Here is a 21483-nt window from a genome sequence, read left to right on the forward strand (position 1 = left end):
CTGATAGCAAGCATAATATACAGCTGAATTTACTTTAACATACATTTGCTATGTGCTCAAGCATTAAAAACATTAAGAAAAGCAAATCAGAAGTACTGCACTGTGTTTAAATGCACACACACAGTCAGATGTGCATTTAAATAAAGTACTGCATCCCATATATAGTATTCTACTTGGGGCATGCATTTTTACACACACACACACTCACACACACACATATATATATATATATATATATATATATATATATATATATATATATATATATATATATAGATAGATAGGTATAGATATAGATATATCTGTTTGTGTGTTTATATGTAGACACACATATACAGTTACACAAAATTTCCATTTTGATTTGTTTTTCTTTAAAGGACATGAAGTACACACACAACCATATAATGTAGTTCTCCGTTATACACACACACACACACACACACACACACACACACACACACACACACACACTCACGTTTTTGTACACAAGTACTTTATGTAAATATATTTATACACACACACACACATATAAATACATACACACCCATACTATACATTTATTTATATATATATATATATATATATATATATATATATATATATATATATACATATATGTATGCATATTATATATATATATATATATATATATATATATATACAATGTGAGTGTATACAATTCTTTATTTATAATAAACTTAACATAATAGAGTTAAGCATTATGAATGTATACATTCTATTAAATGTTGCTTAATGTTTTACTTATTCACTGTTACACATTTGGTATGTGTTGCATTTGCAGTCTTTGTCAATGTCTTTATCTCAGTATTTTTTTCTGCATTTATTACTTATTGTTATTATCTTTGGAATGTAGCCTGAGTTGTGGCTGAAAAGAGTCTTGGAACCAGTTCACTTTCCTGGTTACCAAAGTATAAATAAATATGAAATAGAAAAAAAGAAGGGTGAACATGACAAATAATTAAAAACTAGTAAAGTGCATTTTAATTCTGTATCATTCATCAGAGAAAAAGAAACTCCCCACTGAAGGCATTGGAAAGTAGCAGACAGACTTAGTTTGGAGTCCTACTACTTGTCACCTGTAAAAGTACAGCTAGGATCATTTACTGCAGTGAGAGTTTTCATACCTCAGCATCGGAGGGTGGGAGAAGGTCTGTCAAGTCTTTTAGAACTACAAAAGAATCCCTTTACAAAAGCCTGCTATTTACCTACTTTCTTTCGTTGGAAGTAGCTAGCAGCTATTTATAGCATTGAGCAAGTTCTGTCAGATACATAAATGAGGATCAGTCAGGGGAAATATAGAAGAAGTAGCTCTGCTACAGAAAGTGTGTTTAGATGGCAGTGCTTCACAGTCCTGCAACTCTAGCTTAATGACATGAGAAACCAACACCACTTCCTTAAGTCTAGCATGACTCATATAAAGAGAACTTCTGGGAAGAAGGAATGAAAGCCAAAAAACAAGATCATATTACCAAGGCAGGCCTCATCATCTGCTATTTTGAAGAAAACACATTAACATTGTAAAAGAAGTACTTGAAGTGATTTTGAGGCATTAAAATACCCCAGAAAACAACAAAATACAATGAAGACAGTGTTTTTGAGTTCTAAGGTGGAGTTTTCCTTTAAGAACACATATCAATATAACTTTAGTAGAGTGACATTATTGTAATATTGTCAGTTTTCTGTCTAGGTACTTGAGGTCAATGTAGGGCCCTTTAGAGTTGAATTTACTTGCAGTTCACCGTCTACATTTATTAGTTCCTTTTTCTTTAACTGACAAAGGTACTTTAATAGTACTAACATCCTTTTGGAGAAGGCCCCTTAAATTAGTACCCTTTTTGTATGTAAATGTTGATTATTCAACAGTTAACACATGACAATTCACTGTTACCTAATACAAACAGTATGTTAATACCAAGAGTGTAGAAAGTCATATCAAGACAGAAAGAACTACCCTTAAAGAATTTCTGATAATGATAGTATGTCCTCTTACTAATGTAGGCGACAGTACTGATGTCTCATTTAGAAAAATCTCTAATGTTACTGTATTTCAAAATATGTTCACCTGTTTTTAAAAGTGTCAATAATAAACTTCTTTAGTGAATAATTCCTTATCAGATGAGAGACTGTTTTCATCTGAACATGGGAAATGTTATGTTTCATGAAGATGGAGTAATTACTACTATAATGCAGGCAATTGTTAACAAATGTATCATTTTTATAAATATTACTCTGAAAATTATGCCTGATTGGGTGTAAACATAATGAAATATCCAAAAATTCACCTTTAGACTACTATTTCCAGTGGTGAAAGTCAGGAAATCAGTGCTATTACATAGAGCTGCTGCAAAATCAGAATGTTCATTCTCAGTGCCTTTCCAAATAAAAATATGTAATCGGCAAACCTCTTATAATACTTTGCATACTTAAACAACAACATGGTGGATTAAGATGTCCTGATCCCATCATTCCATAACCAAATTAGCACAAGAAGGGGACACAGTGGCTGCCATGGCTACTCCTTTTAGTTGACAGTACTATTTAAAATTAAACACAAACATTTTTTCAAGCAACAATTCTAATAATAAGCATAAGGTCTTGATCTTGTTATTCTCTGTGTCTGTTTCATTATTTAAATATTGTCTGTTAAATTCAATTAAAAGTTTTTTGGGTATAATAGTAAATAAACATTTAATCTCAGATTTAAACTTGCACATTTCATCTCCAGAAATTCTATATTCCCTTACTTTATTTAAAAACTGTAAAGAATATTTTATTTAGCTAGGCAATTTCTAGACAGTAGGGTTCAGGATGTAATCAACATACATATATACTTTCAGTAGCACTCCCAGGGGCAGAAACTATGAGTCTATAGGGAGCAGGGACTCTTCTTTTATGAATCATAGGTATACAAAATACACTTACCTTAGGAATCTCAATATGCATAAAATCATTAAAGATGAGATTCAAAATAACCCTGTGATAATAGGTCTAACAACACACTATCAATCTATTTATGTATCTTATGTATGTCATACAAAGGTAACTCATAATATTCATTACAATTAGACATTACTCAGTCACATTGATATAATCATCTTAGTATTATATAAGTAGTTCCCTCAGCCTTATCAGCCTTCATAAGCCTAAGGTGTCAGCATTGTTTTAAGTTATTTAAAACTGAATGTTCATTTAGTAAAAGATTAAAAAATCTACCTTTATTTTGGTCAGGGAATATTTTTAGAATATCCCTTTCATTCAACTCATAAAAAGTGTATAGGGAAAATGTAAGAGGAGGGTTAAATGTCGAGGATTTCAACAAATCTTATTTATGTAAAAATGTATTGTGTAAGAAGTACTTAATATTTAAAATTCTAGTGAATAATTTTAATTAAACCAATGTCCTACTTAAGTCCATTTGTCTTAAAGGAATAAAAGTTAACCCCCAATTAAAATCAGCTGTTTATTCAGGAGAAAAAAAAAACTTCCAATTAAAAATTCAACTTTCAGTAAATGGCAGTAAAGATGCTGCATTTACTGATAGTTCATCGCTATGTTGTTTTGTGGTAAAGGTACGCTTACATTTTTAGTACAGAGTTCTCGCTATATTAGTTTTTTAACCTGATATATGCAAAGTTGCATTCGACACACCACTATCTTAGTAGAGATGCTAGATATTGAAACGCGATAAAACTTGCTGTTTATCTAAGGATTTTAATGTTTTTAACACCATGAGGAGAGAGAATGTTCAGGGTTTTTAGGAATGTAGCAACAGTTTTTTAATGATTGTAGAATGATATAGGACCAAGCACAATGCTCCTTTTATTTTTTAGAATGTATCAGGGTATATGCATATTTTTTACTTATTTGCATGGACATTCTGATCATTAATTGTATATTTGGAAGTATTCCTTCTAAATATTGTTGCATTTAACTATGTTAACTTTTCTGAGTATCTGTTCCTTTAAGACAAGATAACATGTGACATATCAATTTGTAATGTCCAATAGGAAGCTTAAGGATGGTTTAAAAATGATTCAAACAGTTTTATTCATTGTTTTAAGAGTCTGAAGAAGCCTTTGGCAAAGCTCACTCATTGGAATAAACTTTATTATTTTTATGAATGCATCTTATTTGAAGTTCCTTTGAATCTCTGCTTTTCGTTTCATTGCCACTGGAGGGTCACACACTTGGATTTGGATTGCTCTCTTTTATGTTCACGTGAGTCTCCTGCCTCAACTGATAGCAGCACTGCATTTGGCTTTTTGAGTTGTATTATTTATTTGGTCAGTGCTGCAGGAAGTAAGGATGGCGAGCAAGCAGCATAAACATTGAACTACCATATGTACCACGCGTTCTGGAACATACTTCTAATGTCCTTGACAGATTTAAGACTTGTGTATCTGGAAGTATCAATTCATTATTGGATTTTAATCCAGTTGTTGATGGAGGGACAGTCACTCGAACTGATGTGAGTACTATGGATTCTGTTAAAGACTTACAAGATTTAGAGTATGTTTTGTAAATTGGTTAAACTACAAGTTCAAAGACATTATTTTGAAAGTTGTTTGAACAAGCGGATTATACCTCATGACCTCAGCGTACTGAAGATGCCTACATCTGGTACCTCATTACCAGACTTACTATATCGCTGGCAGCAACTCAACATGGAGTTGAGTTTTAGTTATATGAAACTCTTAATTGAGTTTCATCTGCCTGAAGAGGAGAGACTGAGATTGACTGTAAATAACTTGTTTAAAGACTTTGAAAGTAAATATGCTAACAATGAGATGTGCATGGGAAAATTAGGGAAAGTAATTGAAGATGTTTTGTTTTTAGAGAAACGGTTGCTAGACCAAAAGAAAGCTAAGATTACCAGGGATGTAAGAGATTTTAAGAACAATAATGTATTCACCTGGCCTAGGAAATGAATCCAAATTTACACTATAGTCAGGGCTCAAATGCCTCACGAGGCCTCCAGGTAGAACAGGTAACAATTTTGTGAATGCCACACTGAGCACACCTATAATCAATCCTGATAGACATCCACGCAGTGATACTTCAGAAAGTAGATCATTTAATAGAATTGATTTAAACAATAAGCAGAGTGATATCACTGACATTTTAGGTACCAGTGTAACCACAGAATCTGATCAACCAGTCACAGCAAACAATAATCTAGAAACGGACAATGTAAGCCCTAACAGGACACAAGGAAATGGGAGAGTTAACAGTACTGTTGTAGGTGAAGGTCTGATAGGCTGCATTACGGATGTACAGAGGTCAGGTGCAGCAGTGGTAAGACCAAAAACAAATAGTGTTATTGTGAATACATATATATTACCTGCCCCCCTCCCCATAGCACAAAATCATTTTCTGGCCGAAAGAAGCTCAACCAGCAGGGGAGACAGAAGAGGAAAGGATCGTTAGGCGAGCAGGAACAAGTAGGCCCCACGATAAAGAAAATGTGGGGAGGCAGAATCATTGATCATGAACCTTTCCGGCAGGGTTTTAAATGAGTATGAGAAACAAGTCCTAAATAAAGGACTAAGTTTTATTCCCACTAAGAACAGTGACTTAGTGGACACTATTATAGAAACCAAAATGTTCATTCGTAATTTACAACTAAGGCTAGAGTTTGGACAGTTTGATGACAATTCAGTTAAGAATAAGCACCGTCCTAACAGCACTTACGTGCCTCAACTTCACCCAACAATTGAAGTGTTTGGCAATGTAGTGGAAGATGACATATACAAATGCTATCAGGAGAAAACACCTTCAAGACATGGACGCAATTTAAACTATAAGCAGAGACAAGCATTGTATTCACTCAAAGATGATAGCTCTATAATAATAAGACCAGCTGATAAAGGTGGCCCGTGGTCATCATGGATGATATATACTACACTAACAAAATGTTTCAAATGTTAAATGACAGCAATACTTACTCCATACTAACTAAGGACAATTTAATAGATATGGTGTTCAGTGTTTATAATACCTTGGATGACTTAGTTATGTCTCTGGACATAACTCAACAACTCTATGAGTACTTTAAGGTGAACAACCCCATCATCCCGATTATACAGGGACTCCCCAAAGTCCATAAAACAGCGTAGATCCACCACTCAGACCCATTGTTGCAGGGCAAGGTTGGGTCACTGAACCCTTATCTATTTACTTGGAAAGTGTATTAAGACCTTTAGTCAATGACAATAGGAATATTTTGAAAGATAGCAAACAGTTTCTCTTAGATTTATACTCTCAAACTCGACCTTTAGGTGAACAGCAACATTACTTTTTGTGACACTAGACGTAGTCAGTTTATTCACTGTAATTCCTAATGACACAGGAATAAGAATGTTAACAGAATATTTGAAGATACATTCCGACTTTTCGGATAAAAAGTTGATCTTATAACTCTGTTACTTGAGACTGTCTTGACTAACAACGCTTTTGCTTTTCAAGAATCCATATTCTTACAGAAGGATGGCATAGCTATGGGCACATCTTGTGCTAATAGTTACGCCAACCTAGTGATGGCTAGGTGGGAAGATGTTCACTTATATGACCATCCACTTTTCAATGAATTTGTTGGTATGCATTGCCGCTTTGTAGATGACCTCTTCCTTATTTGGTTGGGTGATGAACCCTCTTTAAAGAATTTCGTTTCTTATTTGGATAACACTACGGATTTTAAAATTCACCATGAATTTTTCAGATGAAACTATACCATTTTTGGATGTGGAAGTATTCAGGATGTCCAATGGCCTTATTAATACAACCATTCATAGGAAAGCCTGCCAAAGAAACAACATACTACACAGAAACAGTATGCATCCTGTACATGTATTCCAAAATGTCCTTAAAGGACAATTCATGAGAGTATCAAGGTTGAACCCACAACAAGAGTTCTATGAGAAAGGAATAGAGGACATGAAGGATAGATTTCTAGAAAGGGGCTATAAAGAAAATGAAATATTAGAAATGGTCAGAACTGTGGAGCGTCTAAGAGCGAGTACTGCTAAACCTTACTTTATGGCACATGAAGGTAGTATGAAGAGTCCGAAGCCTCTTAAAACTGAAATTAGAACCAACCTCACTTTCACTAAAATGAACTTGGAGGTGAAAAAACCCTGGATAGACACTGGGAATACTGAAATCCGATAGGGATGTCAATGAGGTAGTAGGACCAACACCACGTATAACCTACAAGAATCATCAGAATTTAAGAAGCATTTTATGTAGACCCAAACATCCGGGGAAAAGTAGACCAATAAATGATAGAAACACAGTACCCTGTGGTCATTGTAATCAATGCATCTACATTAATAAAGATACCACTTTTGAGCATCCTGTTACGCTACGCACATATAACTTCAGAACTAACACGAACTGTGAAAGTAAGAATGTGGTATACATGGCCACCTGTATAACCTGCAAAGCTATTACATTGGCAAAACCAATAGATCACTTAAGGAAAGAGTTAGGGAACATATTTACCACATTAGGATAGGTACTGAGACCAATGCCTAGCTAGACACAATACAACAGCAGGCACCAATCATAATTTTAAATTTTGTGTTATTGAACAAGTCAGCGTGGGTTTTAGAGGTGGTGATCTAATCAACAAAACCTTAGAACAGGAGACACGTTGGATTATCAGACTAAGGTCTGATAGGTCACCAGGGCTTAATGATAAAGTGCAACTCAAACCATTTTTAAGAAGTAGAAGACTACGAAGATGACTTAACCTACTATTACCTAAATAGAGTAGTAAGGTAATTTTAAAACTACGTATTGATGTCACTCTTATAGTAAATCAGTGTAAGAATCAGTCCTTGTAGACTGAATATAATTATTTTCATAGTATTAATGTTCTGAGCTTTATAGCCACAAGTAGATGTGTTCTTAGTATCAAATCCCAGGAACTGATGGACCTTTGGATATGTTCGGCTTTCTTGTTTTAGCCTTACTTCTGAGCCCATACCTCACATACTAGTATGTTTTTCATCCCCTCCTTTCACCACCTCAATATATTAGTGGTTATTGGGCATAGTTTACACATGCATGTGTGTAAATATATACACATGTATATACAAGCATGCATATCGTCTATATATTTGTTCACTGTAGCTGGAATTTATTTTACGACTGAGCTAGGTACCCCATACATCAATAGATAGTTTTGTTTTATCATTAGGTACAGGCTTAGTATTGTTGCGGATTGTTTATCTCTTCTCATTTTTCATTTGACCTTTTTAACTTAGAATGTTGTTATATTTAGCACCAACTATGTACATGGAAGTAGTTGCTTTTTTACTAGTTAGGGACCCTATCATCTATGGAGCTTTATACTTAGGTATTATTATATGTGTGCTTTGTGCTAATTTCAAGCTTTATTGTGTCAATTTTTATGTGTTACGCCTAGCATTCCACTATTTATCTGTTTTTATCTTTTTATTTTGTATTAGTTAATGCCATCTCTGCCATGTTCAGCGAACACTTTAATAAGTGTACTCATTAATATGTACACGATTCATTGTTTTAAATAGTGACACTTTGTGATCAATATATGCTTCTAGGGCATAATCGTGCTTACAAATACTGTCTATTTTAGGCACAGGACAGCACGAATATAGGCTCACCTTTTTTCTTAGAAATTTAAACATTGTTTCTGTTGTTCAGTACTTAGATGCTTAGAACGTGCTCACCGCGTTGAGTTACCATAAGCATGAAGTTATGTTGTACTCAATTGCATTCAGAGTTCCTATAGCACACGGCACTTTACAACTTGTAAACAGTTTGTTTTACGTGGAATCTAAGAGGTTCCTATTTGTGGAATTTTTAATCTTGGACAACAGCCTTTCACCGATATGATGAGGTCTGACTCCTTGATGAGGCACATCGCGAAATACATTATATTCGCTATGTTGTTTTGTGGTAAAGGTACGCTTACATTTTTAGTACAGAGTTCTCGCTATATTAGTTTTTTAACCTGATATATGCAAAGTTGCATTCGACACACCACTATCTTAGTAGAGATGCTAGATATTGAAACGCGATAAAACTTGCTGTTTATCTAAGGATTTTAATGTTTTTAACACCATGAGGAGAGAGAATGTTCAGGGTTTTTAGGAATGTAGCAACAGTTTTTTAATGATTGTAGAATGATATAGGACCAAGCACAATGCTCCTTTTATTTTTTAGAATGTATCAGGGTATATGCATATTTTTTACTTATTTGCATGGACATTCTGATCATTAATTGTATATTTGGAAGTATTCCTTCTAAATATTGTTGCATTTAACTATGTTAACTTTTTTGAGTATCTGTTCCTTTAAGACAAGATAACATGTGACATATCAATTTGTAATGTCCAATAGGAAGCTTAAGGATGGTTTAAAAATGATTCAAACAGTTTTATTCATTGTTTTAAGAGTCTGAAGAAGCCTTTGGCGAAAGCGCTCACTCATTGGAATAAACTTTATTATTTTTTATGAATGCATCTTATTTGAAGTTCCTTTGAATCTCTGCTTTTCGTTTCATTGCCACTGGAGGGTCACACACTTGGATTTGGATTGCTCTCTTTAATGTCCTACTTAAGTCCATTTGTCTTAAAGGAATAAAAGTTAACCCCCAATTAAAATCAGCTGTTTATTCAGGAGAAAAAAAAAACTTCCAATTAAAAATTCAACTTTCAGTAAATGGCAGTAAAGATGCTGCATTTACTGATAGTTCATTTGCCCTTGTATTCCCCCTCTTCCTCTGACTCGGCCTCACTTTCTTCATCTCCCCATTGTTCCTTTAACTTGTCTGGGGTTGATGTTGACAATACAAATTTGGTTCCCTAATCTTTGATACTGGGGTAGAGGTTGTTATAATTGGGCAATCCATGGCAATCTCTTTATATGCAGAAAAGTTGCATTTGGGCTGGTATTTGTGTCTAAAAAAGTGGTATTGTCATTCTCTTGACTAAGTTTTATAACTGCGGTTGACATAGTATGCAAACACAAAAAAAGTGAAGTGGATAAGCAGTCCCATTTGCATAAACTGATTGGCTCCTCATAATCCTTATCTTTCTACATTCAACAATGGTCTTAGTCATTCAATCAGTGGAAACAAAATGGCTTCAATTTGTCTAGAGACTAAACTAAAATAATCAGCCTCTAGGTCAAGTAACTCATTATTAAGTTTTACGGTTTGAGACTCATTATGCTTATTGAGCTTTTTAAGCAGACCAAGACAAACATGATTAAAGAAAGTTCTTGAAAAAAATATCTCCGTCACCCCCAGGCCATTGGGGAACTTTAACTGGTTTCCTTAAAACATTAGTCAATACATATGTAGTAACATCAAAAAATACATTGCCTGAATTATAAGTTTCTCCTTCACTAGAATTAATGACCAAAGTAACTTCACTGCAACCTGTTCTATTCAAAACTTTGAAATGCCCAAATATGCCTTGGGACAAGTGGTCTTTAGATAACTATTCAGTTAAGTTAGAAATAGATGGCTGTAGAGCCAGCCATAAGGACAGAATGCATATTACTGAACAATGCCTTATAACTCCCTGATACAGAATGCAAGGTAAACAGTTCATCTAGATGGTCCAATGACACAATCAGCGTCATTGTGTTCATCTCATCCAAGCACACCAAATGACAAAAACAAAAGTTGCTTGGATTAAGGTATTAACAGCAAACTAAAAAGTCAAAAGGAACACCAATGGTAATATAACACAAAAACTGGAAATATTTTGTTTAACACTTTTGTCCACTAAGTAACAAAAACTTCCTCAGAATAAATCACAGCTAAAAAATAACTGAATACAATTATATGGTTAATTATATAGTTAAAAAGGCATAACAGATCACATGACTAATGACACAAATAATTATTGCTTCATAATTTAATAAACCTAGTTTAATATATACAATTAAATAGAATTAATTTAAAAAAAACTTTTAAAAATGAGTTATCTTTATTGCCAGTCATCTCTCATAAAATAAGTTTAAGATTAATTGTGTTATTCAAACCAGGGCCATTGGCTTGCAGCTGAAATTGTCATTTAGTTTATCTGGTTTCAAGCCTAGTTTTGTAGCCGCCTCCTCTAATACCTATAAGTTCATGAGCTAACAGATCAGGTCAAGTCAGGTCCTCATCAAATTATCTGTGGTATGATCCCAGTTATTCTCATTAGGATTAGTATATAATTATCAACCATGGAATGGGTAAGGTCAATCTCTATCCAAATGTGATAGGTTAATTTGATCACAAAAAGGGAAACTAACTAGGCTTACAATGGCCCACAAGAACAGCGACACTAGTAATTATCTATGACCTTATAAGGAACTACAGCTTTGAGTACTTAACAAAAGCATGTCATTTACAGGCCTTTTAACAGCTTGCAGCTAGCACAAACTGTAGTAATTCAATAAAAAAAATACCACCATTTTTTCTAGAGACACTCTTAAGAATCTAAGAAGCCACTGACTCACAGTACTGTTCTTTTAATGAAATGATGAAATGACACCTTGTTTATTGCATCTTTCAACAAATGTAAAATAAATAAATAAATAAAATAAATAATCTTTCAAATGTTATTTTATGGAGATATAAGCTGCACTGTGGGAAAAATTATAATGATTCCATTGTTATCATCCCCAGTGCAACCATTTTGGGGTATAATAAATTAAATATATTAAGAAACTCTTACAGTAATTCTGATACATTAGTGTAGCCCTCAATATCAAGATGTGACATCTTTTCAATTTCATTGCGGAATTTTAGTATGCATAAGTTAATCTTTTTTTGACATTATGAATAGGGTAGGAGTTAAGGAATAGTTTAGCAAGGTAGAACAGGTGAACAACTGCAGTTGTCTAGGTGTGAGAATGATTGACCATGTTGTGTTTTCAGTTAAGACAGGTAGGTGATTACATTTCTGAGTGGTTTGGCTTCGCACATGGAGATTAAAGTGACATTTAATGGAGTTAGGAAGTATCAGAGCTGAAGAACCTCCTCAGTGCTAGTCAGGTATAACGTGAATACATGCTGTGATTTCAGGTCAATTACTGCAGCAATGGAATGCCTAAGGGCATAAGTTGTTTGCTTAAAGGCTGTAGTAATGACAGTTCTGTGGTAGCATCTGTACATAGTCTACATGTGGTGTATACAGTTGCTACTATATTTGTAATGTTATGTGAAAAAAATATTCTTATAGTCTTGAGATTTTTTGCTAATAAAATGTGTGTTTAGAGACCGTAAAGTAAATTTAACTGTTATAGTTTTGAAGGTCAGCAAGTGGCCACATGACTAAGTTTGATGAAATCATGCTTTTATGGAGTCTCTAGAGGTACTTAAGTAAAGTGAATCCTGAGTAATATCTGTCCTTATTTAAATAACATCATACGTGCAAACAATCAAATTAAATTCATACATTCATGTGTGCTGCATAAGTTTAAATTGTACTAACTTTTAAGGAAGTTTATAAAATTCCTGTACCAAATGTTTCAGGCACACTCTGAAATATAGGAAAGAACTGACATTCCTTTTTATTTTTATTTTAATTTGCTTAAAAACTGATCATTTCCCATTGGTTTTCTTTTATTTCATTTATTTTTTAAATACATACAACTCTGATAGATGAATACTTATTTTATTCTGGTAACTCCAGATCTTTGGTCTGGTTAAGTAACTGCTATGAGACTCCACTGAAGATAGAATCTCCTAAACAGACATTCTCTCTTAACAAATATTCACATTAGAGGCACATGCGCAGTAGGGCTCAAAATCTAGGTCTGTAAGAAATAATTCATTTACATTTCATTGCTGAACACATTAAGTTTTGGTCTGGCCTAAAAGCACTAGGGACCTAAGTGACTTTTTTAAAATTGCTAGTTATAAATTTAGTGGTTACAGAAACAAACCATCTTTTATTTGATGGGATGTTTCAGAAGTCATTCTGTTAGCTCTAAGTTGAACAGAAATACTGATGAATTCATGAGGTAACATATTTTAGTTTTGCCCTCTAAAAATGTCTGCTCAGCATACACACTGGAAGCTCGATCCTTTTAACCCTTAGCTGTGTTGTCATGTAGCCAAAGCAATTACCTGTGACAGATGGAGTCTGTTAGCAGACATAACATTCTCTAACAAATTACTCCTCTGTACTGTGTATTTTAGGAATGTTTTACATCAGATTTTCAGCCACTGTTCCTTGTTTAATTTCCACTAACTGTTATTTTTAAATTAAGCAGAAAAGTTTTAGTGATATTTAAAGCTACAGGCTTGAACTTCACAAAGCTCAGAATGGGAATGTCAATACGTTTGAACACTGAAGTATTTATTAACTTTGTAATGCATATATGTTTCGTTCATAAAGAAATGTTGGCTTTGAAAACAGATAAGGACTGTGCTTGGCTCACCTGCTTTTGCTTGAGACATTTGTTAAGTTGCTGATCTCTAAATAAACCACAGAGTAGTTTAGCTCTCTCCACATAATAGCTTAGCTTACCGGAGCTGTGCAATGTTTGGAAACTTTAACCAGAGGTCTGGAGTGCATCTGCATGGAAATCCAAGGCATCCACTGAAAAAAAAACCCTGAAAAATAAGTATATTTTAAGCCAGCACAATACTTTGTTAACTATATTTCATTGAATTACTGCTTCAGTTTTGCTGTTTGTGACTAAGTCCAGCTAGCCCATTTCCTTCCTAAATACCACATTTAAAAAATCCGGCCACAATGGACAGGCAGTTTCCCATCATTTCTCCTGCCAGCTTGATTGATATAGACATCTTGATGTAGGCATCTTGAGGCAATGTAGCAATTGCCTCATGTATACTGACAACCATTTACTCCTAAAGCAAACTAACATCCCATGTGAGATGCACATAGACAGTGGAACTGGAGTCAATTTTCTCACGTAAAAATAAACTAGACAACAAACAGGTTGTCAGCACACATGCTTCACCTCTCATGCCAACCTCACCTCTCTCACAAAATAAGGTCACGACACATAAACCCACATAGGTGGAGATACTCATTAAAAGCCTACCAAAAGAAGAGAGACCTCCCACACTTACCACTAAGCAAAACGAAACCACTACACATATCGACACACACACCTGTGTCTCAACAAATAAACCCCTAAGACAAAACACATCAAATGTCTTGATCGTAGGTGATTCCACAGTGACACACACACAGATGTCACCCTCACCAGACTGGACAAGGAGAAGGTCATGGTCAGCTGCCTATCAGGTGCCAGCATCTGACAAGTCATGCATGCACTCAAGTCATGCAACAAGTACCGATATGACTCTGTTATAGTCCATGTTGGAGTGAATGATTTGAGACGTACCTCTCTGGACTATATGTGACTATATGAAGAGAGACATGATGGGACTCTCTGAGTATGTGTCCCAGACAGGTATGTCCCTAGATCTAAGCAGTATCCTACCCTCACTCATGATGACGTCACAATATAAGCAAAAAATGATTGACTTCAACAATTGTCTCAGCTTCTGGTGCCAATCCAAGGAGATCCAGTATCTGTCAGTCAGGGAAGATATGGTAGACAGACCTTGCTGCTTTTCTACAGATGGTATGCACCGAACCCCCCCCCCCCCCCCAGGCTTTCAGATACTGGCAAAGGCCCTTACCTCCTCCATAGTGCCTTTCTTAGGCAATGTCAAAACAACAAATTTTCCAATGTAACAAAATCTAATCAAGACAAACTCAGGTTCATGTTGCTTGATGCTAGGAGTTTAAACATGAAACTGCACTCTGTGGAAGCACTCCTCACTTTAGAGGATACTGATGTCTGTGCAGTTACCGAGACATAGTTCAAGGCCGCTAAAAGTACTCCAGCCGTACAAGGCGAAAATGTCTTCCACAAGTTCAGACCTCAAAATGAGCATGAAGAAACGAAAGGTGGAGGTGTATCCATCTTCACTAAAACCAAATACACTTTGAAACTGGTCAAACAGCATGACTCTGTTGAACTACTCCATGTCCAATTAACTATTGGGAAAGTTCCATACCACATCATTGCTAGCTATAGATCCCCCACCATGAACAAAGATAAGTACACTAAGAAAATGATGAAAATGAACACACCCACCAGAGCAAATACCTCTCCGCTGATCTTTAAAAAATGTGTACTAAATCCAAGAGCGAAAAGCAAAGAGTGATTTAGAAACTGACAAATGCATTCTGATTTACTAGTTGTGCTAGTTGGCAAAACATTACATATAGATTATGACATCTTTTAGATATATCTGATGTAAGTGTGAGTTAGTAAGGCATAATGTATTATATGAAGGGATGAATGCTTTGAAATATCTAATAATGTTAGTATTTAGGTATAAACATACTATAGCAGAAGTTTAAAACCACATAAGTTAGAGAAATATGCTATGAATAAAGCTAAGGCTTTAATTATATGTATATGCATTTCAAAGGGAGTGAATTTTAATGATTTAAAAGGCTTGCTCTAGCAAACGATGAATTGATCTGCCTTTTAGTGGCATTGATAGGGGAGATAGTGTATTTTTTTGTCTGCAGTCAATGAAGTTTGCCAGCTAGGGCGTACAACTAGCGCAACTAGTAAATCAGAATGCATTTGTCAGTTTCTAAATCACAGGTTAATATATTGTATGATAAGTATTTAGGATAGTTAAGTGGTATTAGCCAGATAATGGTTATTGAATAATGTTTTTAAATATTTTTTAAGTAAAAGGTATGTATAAGAGTGTGTTTTTAAAAGTTAATTGCATAATTGCTTTTGCATCACATGCTTGATTTATAAGCAACTGTTTGTAAGTTTAAAATTTTTTATGGTCTGAAGAAGCGGTCAGTGAAAGCGCTTACCACCTTGTGCACGAAATTAAAGACTAAAAATATATTTTCAACGATTAGACTGGATTATTGCAAGTCCATTGGTTGCCTCTCTTTGCTTTTCACTCTTGGATTAAGGATAAGTACATTGCCTACCTTAATTTACTATTGAAATCCCTTGCCATACAGCCTAACACCTTAGTCGTGGGAGATTTCAACTGTCCTTCCATAGACTGGTGGACATACACAAGCAAAAACATTCTCGTCCAGAGGTTCCTGGACTTTGTTAACACAAATGTTCTGGAGCAGGTAATCTGCACCCCCACTAGGGGCTGTAATGTTTTAGACCTAGTACTCACCAGCATAAGAGGTCCCTGTACTACCCCATGCTTGATGCCCTTCCTGGTTAGGTCAGACCACAAATCAGTCTTGTTTGAAGTAACTACTGGAACTGACACACTCACAGGAACAAAAATTATAAAAAAACTTTATGAAAGCTAACTACAGCCTGTGAAGATAGGTGAAGGCTGCCAGCCTAGCTAGATAGAATTTTGTAGATATTTCTGTCATTTGTAAATATTAATGTAAGCCCAGGCTTGTTCTCTTAAATGTGAAAAGACTGCATTGGCTGTTGAACTGAAAAAATATAACAATAGTGCACTTTGCTGTAAGAAAGCTGATAAGTCAAGCTTTGTGAAATTCTTTGATCTAGAACTCGGAGCCGAGATGTCTAGAGGGAGGCATTCTGCCGATTGTTTTGAGGCCAGAGTTAATGGCTAGAATTTACATGTATAATTTTTTTTTATTGCTCTGGCTTCCTGACCAGCTGCAAGATCAAAAAGGCTATTAACGTCTGAGTTTCTGTTAGCCTGGAAACCATAAAGAAATGATGTAATCTGAAATGAATCAGCGGTACTGTGTTTTCAATTTAAGGACAGAAAGAATGAGGGCATTTAGCATTTGTCTTGAGAACATCCAACTCACCAGCACTGCCTATGCTCTGTATGTAAGTTTATTTTAGAACTGTGTTTTCTCTTAGATATAGCTAGGAAGTTGGAAGATTAGATTAGTTTTTTTCTGTATTGATGTCAGAACTTTTCTACTGTATTATTTTAAGTATTTCTGTGTGATCTCTGAATGCTTGACTAACACTGTATAGTAAGAAGTATTGTCTTTTGTTTTTTTATTATTTATTATTAAATAGTTTTAAACCTTTCAACTGTGGCTGTTTTGTATAGAGATAATTTAAGCTCTAGAATACATTGCATGTATTTAGTGATGTTGTACAAAGCCACACCAATAGCCTTGCTGTTCAGTCACACTTACCATTTGGATAATAATATTGCACAGTATAATTGGACACCCTTTCATAAGGGCCTTTTATTAGCTGATAAATATTAGTGGGTGGTGGCAAGTGGTACTACTGTATAGTCTGGTTAAAAGGGGCACAGCTGGAGAACCTGTGCCAACCTTCCCCAGGAGTGTCTGTGTGGTTGTATATAGCTCTTATCTCAAAATATGTGTGTGTCAGCTACTTCAGCAGGGACATGCACTGATTAGACTGATTGGACAGAGAGGGTGCTGGAGGTTTTAGCTTGTCCACTAGCCTGAGATCTGGATCATATAGCTGTGCCAGTGGGGAGTCTTATTGGGGGACCTGGAAAGAAAGGGAGAAACCAGCCCAGACTGACTGTGATGTCTGTGTGCTCTTAAGGGAAATTGTACTTTACTGTGTGTGTGTATTTATTATTCTTTCCCTGTATGGACATCCCTCACTGGTTTTAGTGGTGAAGATTGAGGCTCCTTGATTACTGGGTCAGTGCACGGGCGTCACATATTAATTGTTTGGCAATGGTGGGATATCTACACCACATATTAATTGTTTGGCAGTGGTGGGATAGCCACACATTAATTGGCTGGCAAATACTAATTGGCTTGTAGTGGTGTGGGTAGTGTGAATTCCTGTAGCTTGTGTACAGTGATCACTGAAGGTGTTTTTGTACTCCAAATCAGCCACGCAGTGAATACTCAGAGTTCAGATCACAATTGCTTTATTTCTTTTGTTAGCTTAGTCAGGGAGACCAGGCAGAATGTCACCAGAGGAATACAAAAAGCTGACAAGGAGCCAGCTGGCTGAGATGTGCCAGGCTAAAGGACTGGTGCATGGAAACCTGACTAAGGCAGACATGATTGCAGCTTTGGTCACAGCTGCATCAGAAAACAGCAACCAGGAGGACAATCAGACTGGCAGTGGAAATGTACCACACTCAGAGAATGGACAGCTCAACCTTTCTGCAGAAGACTTAAAAATCCATCTCAAGTTAAAGAGACTTGAGTTGAAGGCCAGGCATTTGGAAATAGAAGCAGCTGAGAGACTAGGGCATCTAGAGAGTGAGGACAGTGAGAAACTGCGATGTTTGCAGGCTGAGGAGAATGAGAAACTGTTATGCCTGGAAGCTGTGGAAAAGGAGTGGCAGAGACAGCATGAAAAGGAGATGCTGACTCTTCACCAGAGTTGTGGAGGTAATGGGGAAGGAAGAAACTGGACTCCGGAAGCATAAAAGGTCAGTAAATTTCATCCACAGTTTACAGAGGGGGATAATTTTGATAGTTTCATTCATATGTTTCAGAGGCTATGTAAACATTATGATGTTGACCAAAGGCTCTCGGTACGGTTCCTGACCCTCTTACTCAATGCTAAAGCTATAACTGTGTTGTCTAAACTTGCTGATTGTGAATATTTTAATTATACTGCTGTTAAGAATCACTTGTTAGAATGTTTTAAGCTAACACCTGAAAATTATAGGAAAAAGTTTTGTGAGCATAGATGCATAGAGCATAGATGAAAGTGTGTGTGAATATGTTGCTGAACTGAGCACTTATTTTCATAACTGGGTGAGTGGATGTCAGGGCAGCACTTTTAAAGGGCTAGCAGATCTTTTGGTGAGGGAACAAGCCCTTAGCACTTTGCCTGAAGACATGAGGATCTGGTTAGCTGATAGACAATGTGCTACTTCAGATGAGTTGGGGAAGATCGGAGATCTACACCTAGCAAGCAGGGTATCCCTGCACAGGAAAGGGACCCCCAGTACTGCTCATGGGTCTAAAGGAACCCATGGTGGGCAGCCCAGACTGCCCAGAATATGCCAGTAGCAAGGGAGGCCACTAGTCCAGGTACACATCCAGGACCTAGGGTTAAATGTTCTGAATGCAACCAGTGGGGTCATGTGGCATACAGATGTCCACAGAGGCAAGGTGGGGAACAAAAAGTGTGAGAGCCAGTAAGTGGGGAAGACAAAATGCCAATAGTAGATTATTTTGAGAGAACAGGGGTACCGAACTACCATCCTGCAGATGTCCTGATAGGGAAATAGTTGGATGAGGCAGCACCATGTGCTTATGCAGTTACACGCAATCAGGCTAGGAGACAAGCATGTGGGTCTGGTAGCCTGGGGGAGACCCAGACAGACTGTATACTTGCAGCCAGGACTGGTGAGGTGGTTACTTCAGGGAGAGAGCTACTCTGTAGCAGTGAGACTGAATGTGAGCCACAGCTGCTTGTGGGTACTGATGTTCCCTTGGACAGAATGACTGCAAAGGTAGAGGTGAGTAGTAGTACCCAGGCTGACAGTGAGGCACCACTGTCAGAAGATGCCAGACTTCCTGTGGAAGGGGAGCTGGGAAGGGTTACAAAGAGAGAGGCAAGACAGGCTCAACTCTCAGACCTTACATTGCAAGGCCTGAGGCAGGTAGCTAGGGAGGCACCTGATTCTCATGGGAAGGGGAAATCTGTATACTGGGACAAAGGGTAACTGTATAGAGAGTGGACCCCTGAGGGAGGGTGAGAAGGTGAGAGGGTACAGAAGTTGGTAGTGCCTAGAGCCTACCATCTGGCGCTTCTAGCCATAGCCCATGACATTCCCTTTGCAAGGACATATGGACATAAAACGTACAAAGAGACGTATTATGCAGAACTTCTGCTGGCCTGGAAGTTTCAAAGATATAACAGGATACTGCAGGACCTGTGAGCAGTGCCAAAAGATAATCAAGGCAGGAGACAAGGTGAGAGCTCCTTTGATGCTTGTGCCTGTGATTGAAGAGCCATTTCAGAGGCTAGCTATGGATGATGTGTGGCCTCTGAGTACCCCATGTTCTGCAGGGTAAAAGTATATCCTAGTGGTAATGGTTTATGCTACATGATACCCTGAGGCAGTGGCTCTGTCCTCCATTGAGGCAGACAAGGTGGCAAATGCTTTTTTAGAGAATTTCAGCAGGGTGGATTTCCCAGAAGAAGTACTGACTGACAGAGGAGCCAATTTCATGTCAGACCTGCTGGCTTGTCTGTGGAAGTACTGTGGGGTAAAGCACCTGAAGACCACCCCCTACCATCCCCAGACTAATGGTCTTGTTGAGAGGTTAAACTCTACACTCAAGTCCATGCTATGGGCATTTGCAAACCAGTTTAAGAGGGAGTGGGACAAATATTTGCCTCATCTGTTGTTTGCTTACAGTGAGGTTTCCCAGGAATCCACAGGTTTTTCACCCTTGGAGTTGTATTGGCATAGGGTGAGGGGAAATCTAAATTTAATTCAAGATGAGTGGGAAGGTGAGTGTGAATCTCACATGGAGTCACTTGTGGCACATGTCCTAAACCTCAGGACAAGGTTCAGGGAACTCATGGGCTTGGCCCAGGAGAACCTGGCAGAAGCCCAACAATAGAAAAGGGTATGGTATGGCAGGAATGCTCGAGCTAGAGAGTATGCTGTAGGGAAGCAAGTAATGGTTCTCATTCCTGTCAGACACAACAAGCTGCAAGCAGCTTGAGAGGGACCCTACAAGGTGGTAAGAAAGGTAAGTGAAGTTAACTACATGGTGGAACTGCTAGGCAGGAGGCAGGGGCACAAATTGTACCATGTTAACATGATGAAACCTTACTATTATAAGGAGGCCCTTATGCTGAGCATTTGCAGTGGATTGCAGGAGGAGTCTGAGGGAGATTTGGTGACTGATCTCCTCAGTGAGGCTCGGACTGACACCTCAGTGGAAGGGGTAGCAATGTCCCAGCAGCTATCTCCCACCCAGGTTCAAGAAATCCAAGCAGTGTTACAGGAGTTTGGGAACAGGTTCACTGGGAAAGCAGGGTGCACCCACCTGGTGCAGCACCTGGTGGATACAGGACCCCAAAGACCTTTTAGGCAGGCCCCCTATAGAGTGCCTGAGAGAGTCAAACAGACTCTGAGGGAGGAGATACAGGAAATGTTGGAACTACAGGTAATTCAAGAGTTCCACAGTCCCTGGGCCTCCCCAATGGTGCTGATGTCAAAGAAGGATGGCAGCACCAGGTTCTGTGTGGACTACAGGAAATTAAATAGTCACAGGAAATTAAATAGTCACACAGAGTCAGATGCTTATCCCATGCGTAGGACAGATGAGACCCTAGAGCAGCTGGGTGGGGCTAAGTATCTCACAACTAGTGATCTTACCAAGAGCTACTGGCAGTTGCCCTTGACTCCCATTACTAGCGAGAAGTCATCCTTTGTGACTCCTTTTGGCTTGTATGAGTTCACAAAGATGCCCTTTGGGATGAAAAATGCACCAGCGACTTTCCAGAGGCTGGTAG

General features: G+C 37.2%; 1 protein-coding gene across 4 annotated transcripts in view; it reads left to right on the forward strand.

Annotated features, from left to right (window-relative positions):
• LOC122811830 (homeobox protein Hox-D3-like) overlaps positions 1-21483 on the forward strand; it is a 1090053-nt gene that overhangs the window by 485741 nt on the left and 582829 nt on the right. The gene's annotated exons all lie outside the window — the stretch shown is intronic.

Source organism: Protopterus annectens, chromosome 9.part0 (assembly GCF_019279795.1).
Source record: "Protopterus annectens isolate FY-2018-M chromosome 9.part0, PAN1.0, whole genome shotgun sequence".
In the NCBI taxonomy this organism is placed as follows: Eukaryota; Metazoa; Chordata; order Ceratodontiformes; family Protopteridae; genus Protopterus; species Protopterus annectens.